General features: G+C 38.5%; 1 non-coding gene across 1 annotated transcript; it reads right to left on the bottom strand.

The window, feature by feature from the left end:
- Positions 1-4,534: 4,534 nt before the first annotated feature.
- Positions 4,535-4,641, bottom strand: LOC148581133 (small nucleolar RNA R71). Its single transcript, XR_015896996.1, has one exon. It is a non-coding gene; the product is annotated as a small nucleolar RNA R71 (small nucleolar RNA).
- Positions 4,642-5,413: the final 772 nt, after the last annotated feature.

Here is a 5,413-nt window from a genome sequence, read left to right as displayed (position 1 = left end):
AGGCATCTTTTGATCATCTTAGGATCTTAGGATCATCTTTGAACGCATTGTTCTTAGACCAAGGGGGCTGGCCATCTCGGCCATGCCTGGACCTTTCATTTATGTATTTTCATACGGTAGAGTTTCTACACTCCATAGATTAAGGTGTGGAGCTCTGCTGTTCCTCAAAAATTAATGCAAGTACTACTGTTTTCTATTCAATTCATCTTATTTCGCTTCTAAGATATCCATTCGCACCCAAGAACGTGATGAAGGTGATGATTATGTGTGACGCTCATCACCATCTCCCCTATGAACACGTGCTTGACAAACACTTCTGTTCTACATGAAATAAGCTAGAATGAATATCTCTTAGATCTCTTAACCAGAATCTTCGTGGCGTAAGCTAGAATGATGGCGGCATTCAAAAGAATCCGGAAAGTCTAAACCTTGTCTGTGGTATTCCGAGTAGGATTCGATGAATGAATGACTGTGACGAGCTCCAAACTCGCGATTGCAGGGCGTTAGTGACAGACGCAAAAGGATAGTAAATCCTATTCCAGCATGATCGAGAACCGACAGATGAATAGCCGTGCCGTGACAGGGTGCGTGAGCATATTATTCACTGAGAGGATAAGATGAAGCCATTGGCAAGGGTGATGCCTCCAGACGATTAGCCGTGCCGTGACAGGGCATTGGATCATTTTCCCGAGAGATGACCGAAAGTAGCCATTGACAGTGGTGATGTATCACATAAAGCCAGCCATGGAAAGGAGTGAGACTGATTGGATGAAGATAGCAGGAAAGCAGAGGTTCAGAGGAACGAAAAGCATCTCCATTCGCTTATCTGAAATTCCTACCAATGATTTACATAAGTATCTCTATCCCTATTCTATTATTTATTATTCGAAAACTCCATGACTATTTTATATCCGCCTGACTGAGATTTGCAAGGTGACCATAGCTTGCTTCATACCAACAATCTCCGTAGGATTCGACCCTTACTCACGTAAGGTATTACTTGGACGACCTAGTGCACTTGCTGGTTAGTTGTATCGAAGTTGTGACAAATTATGAATGTGTAATCACGATTACGCGTACCAAGTTGCTCACGTGCCAGGAATAGTTTGAGCCTGGACATCACAATTTCGTGCACCAGGCATTTCTCCCAGTTTAGAACTAGGTTTGTTTCTTGGCATCTTTTTAGAACTCGGGTCAGATGATCAAGACATGAGTCAAATGAGTCTCCATAAACAGAGAAGCCATCCATGTATACTTCAAGGAATTTCTCTACCATATCAGAGAAAATGGATAACATATATCTCTGAAAGGTGGCAGGCACATTGCACAGGCCAAATGGCATTTGTTTATAGGCAAACACGCCAGATGGACATGTGAATGCTGTCTTCTCCTGATCGTGTGGATCCATTGCTATTTGATTGTATCCTGAATATCTTCCAGGAAACAATAAAAAGCATGACCTGCTAGTCTTTCTAGCATTTGGTCAATGAAGGGTAAAGGAAAGTGATATTTCCTGGTGGTGTCATTGAGTCTTCTGTAATCAATGCACATACGCCACCCTGTAACTGTCCTTTTTGGGATCAGTTCATTCTTTTCATTATGAACCACTGTCATGCCTCCATTCTTAGGAACAACTTGGATAGGGATCACCGAGGGGTTGTCAGAAATGAGATAAATAATCCCAGCCTCCCAGAGCTTAGTGACTTCCTGCTGCACTACTTCCTTCATGGCTGGATTCAATCGCCTTTGTGGTTGAACCATTGGTTTGGCATTATCCTCCAGCAGGATCTTATGCATGCATCGGGCTGGGCTTATGCCCTTAAGGTCACTTATAGTCCACCAAAGGGCGGTCCTATGTATTTTGAGCACTTTAATTAGTGCTTCTTCTTCCTGTGGCTCTAAGGTAGAGCTTATAATCACAGGATAGGTATCTCCTGATGCGTGAGCATATTTCCTATCTTTTCCTAGTAAATTTGCATTTAATTTGTTGAGTTTTATTCAAGAATTAATTATCTTTTAGCCACTATGGATGCTACTTTGATTCGTGTGCAATTCTGTTTATTTTAGGTAGCATTCGGTTGGATTTGATGGAGCTTCCGCAGAAAAAGAGAAGAAGGCTATATAGGGTAGGAATGGCTTAGAGGATGGAGAGGAAGCTTGCACAAATGGAAGGAGCACAAGAATTAAAGGAGATGACCAGCGAGGGCGACGCGTGCGCGTACCTGACGCATGCGCGTGATTTAGAGATTTGTTCAGCGACGCGTGCGCGTACCTGACGCGTACGCATGACACGTGAAGAAGACCATCGACACGTACGCGTGACTGACGTGTACGCGTGACATGCGCCACGTGTAGAAAATGCAGAAAACGTTAATTATTTAATTAATTCTGATTTAAACTTTATTTTTATTTTAAAATAGGAAAAGATATTATTTTAGTTTTAGAAAATAGATTTTAAAGTAATTAGGATTAGATATAGAAGAGAAAAGAAACTTCTCTTTTGGGGATTCCAACATTAGTTCACTTTTCATTCCACCTCAGCCCAATTTACAGTTTTTCAGAATCCTTATTTTCTCTCTCTACCATGAGCAACTAAACCTTAACTATTAGGGTTAGGAGCTCTGTCTATTGTATGGATTGATACTATTATTTTTGTATTTTAATTCATGTACTGATTTATATTTCAAGAATTGTTTTCGTTCTTTATCTTATGAATTTGGGTGGAACGGAAGTATGACCCTTGTTCTAATTGCGTTCTTGTATAACTTGGAAAAGCTCTTTACTTGAACAACAGCTTGAAAACAGATTCTCTTAAATTTCTAATTATCTGGACTTAACGGGATACGTGACATATAATCCTCTTATATTTGGGTAATTAGGATTTTTGTGGCATATAAACTAGAATTGAACTTCACCCTCTAATTGGAATTAATTGACCAAGGCATTGGCAGTTGATGAATTTTAAAGGAGACTAGAAAGGTCTAAGGAATTAGGGTCTAGTCACACATAGTTTGCCATGAATTAAATCTTGCATGATTAAAATAGTTAGTACGAAAAGTCAATCCGGAAGATAGATATCTCTGAAGCCTTAACTGTTTCTCCATACATATTTCATAACCTGTTTACTGCTTGGTTTATTAAATTTATGAATTATTGTTTAATGCTTTTGAATACCAAAACACTCTTTTTTGTTTGCCTAACTAAGTAAATTAATCAACCATTGTTGCTTAGTCCATCAATCCTCGTGGGATCGACCCTCATTCACTTGAGGTACTACTTTGTACGACCCGGTGCACTTGCCGGTTAGTTTGTGGTTGTAAAATCCGCACCAAATTTTTTTGACGCCGTTGTCGGGGATTGACTATGATTGACAACTACTCGTTGTTTGATTGCTTAGATTAGATATTTTTTTTCTTTAGTTAGTTTTCTTTCTGCATTAGTTATTTTGTGTTCCAATTTTTTTTATTTATTTTTCTTGCTTTTCGTTCACACCCCCCTGTGTGTGTCTGTTTCGTTTTACTTCCCTTTTCAATTTTTATTTTCGCTTATTAATTCTTATAATTTTTTAGTTATCATGTTTAGTTTATTTGTCTTTTATTTTCGTAGCTTTTTTTTTTAATTTTTTTTTATATTTCATTTTAGTTTTATTTGCTCCTTGCATTGTTTTTTATTTTTAATTTTCTATTTTATTAGTTTTATTTGCTTCTTGGCTTTAATTTTCAAGTTTTCTATCAATTAGTTTTCTCTTAAGTTCTGAAATTAAGTTTGGTGTTACCTAATTATTTTTATTTTAATTTTTTTGTTCAATTTTTTTTAAAGAAAAAAAGGAAATTTTTTTTTTGAAATTTTCACTTAAATTTTATTTATAATTTTCGAATTGTTTGCTTTATTTATTTAGTATTTTTTATTTTATTTGTTTACATATGTTACCTCACTAGGAATTCTCTGCACTCTGATGTAGAGAGTTCCATCTTTTCTTGTCTTCTGTCTGTTTATGTGCAGGAATAGAGACAAGGAACCTCTCTTAGACTTTGATCCTGAACCTGAAAGGACTTTCAGGCGACGTTTGCAACAAGCAAGACTTTACAAGGCTGTAGAATCCATTATGGACCTTAATAATGCTGTTAATGCCAATGTGGCAAATCCGAATGGGAATGAGCAATAAAGGAGAGTGCTTGGCTCTTACTCTGCTCCTACTACAGATCTTTATGGAAAAAGCATTGTGGTACCTCCTATAGCTGCGACCAACTTTGGGTTGAAGCCACAATTGGTCACCCTGGTGCAACAAAACTGCCAGTATCATGGTCTTCCCCACGAAGACCCAAATCAATTTATTTCTAATTTTCTGCAGATTTGTGATACTGTGAAGACGAATGGAGTGAACTCAGAGGTGTACAAACTCATGCTCTTCCCATTTGCTCTGAGGGATGGAGCAAAGCTATGGCTAGATTCCCAACCCAAGGAGAGTTTGGATACTTGGGACAAGGTGGTTACTGAGTTTCTTACAAAATTTTTCCCACCAAAGAAGCTGACTAAGCTTAGGGTGGAGGTTCAGACCTTCAGACAGAAGGATGGTGAAACTCTTTATGAAGCTTGGGAGAGGTACAAGCTACTGACTAGGCAATGCCCTCCGGACATGTTCTCCAAATTGACCCAACTAGATATCTTTTATGAAGGCTTGGGTGAAATATCCAAGAAGTGCTTAGATAATTCTGCAGGTGGTTCATTGCACAAGAAGAAGCCACCGGACGAGACTATTGAGCTGATTGAATTGGTTGCTAGCAACCAATATTTATATTCATCTAACAGAAATCCTGTGAACTCTGAGGCTCCTCAGAAGAAAGGTGTTATGGAAGTAGAAGCTCTTAATGCTCTTCTTGCTCAGAATAAGCTTATGTCTCAACAAATAAGTCTACTTACTCAACAGATGGGTGGCATGCAAGTCTCAGCTATCAACACCCAAAATCCACCTCAAGAAGTCTCTTATGACATGACAGGTAATTTTGTGCAAAATGATAATTATGATTATGCTCAATCCTCTTCTGAACAGGTCAATTACATGGGGAGTGGTCCTAGAAATCCCAATAATGATCCATATTCTAAGACATACAATCAGGGATGGAGAAATCACCCAAATTTTAGGTGGAGGGACCAATCTCAGAGACCTCAGAATTTTAACAATAATTCTCAGGGTGGCTTCCAATAGAACAATTACAATAACCGTCAATTTCAGTCTCAGCAACAACAACCACCTCAGCAGGCAAACTCTAAATCCCAAGAAGATTCTAGTTAGGAGATGATGAGAAGTTTCATGCAGGAAACCAGAGCCTCCATTAGAAACTTGGAGGTACAAATGGGCCAACTGAGCAAGCAGATATCTGAGAGGTCCGCAAGTACATTTTCATGTGATACA

This window comes from Arachis ipaensis, chromosome B10 (genome assembly GCF_059453495.1).
Source record: "Arachis ipaensis isolate K30076 ecotype BB chromosome B10, ASM5945349v1, whole genome shotgun sequence".
Taxonomy (NCBI): Eukaryota; Viridiplantae; Streptophyta; class Magnoliopsida; order Fabales; family Fabaceae; genus Arachis; species Arachis ipaensis.
This window is presented reverse-complemented; position numbering and strand designations above follow the sequence as displayed.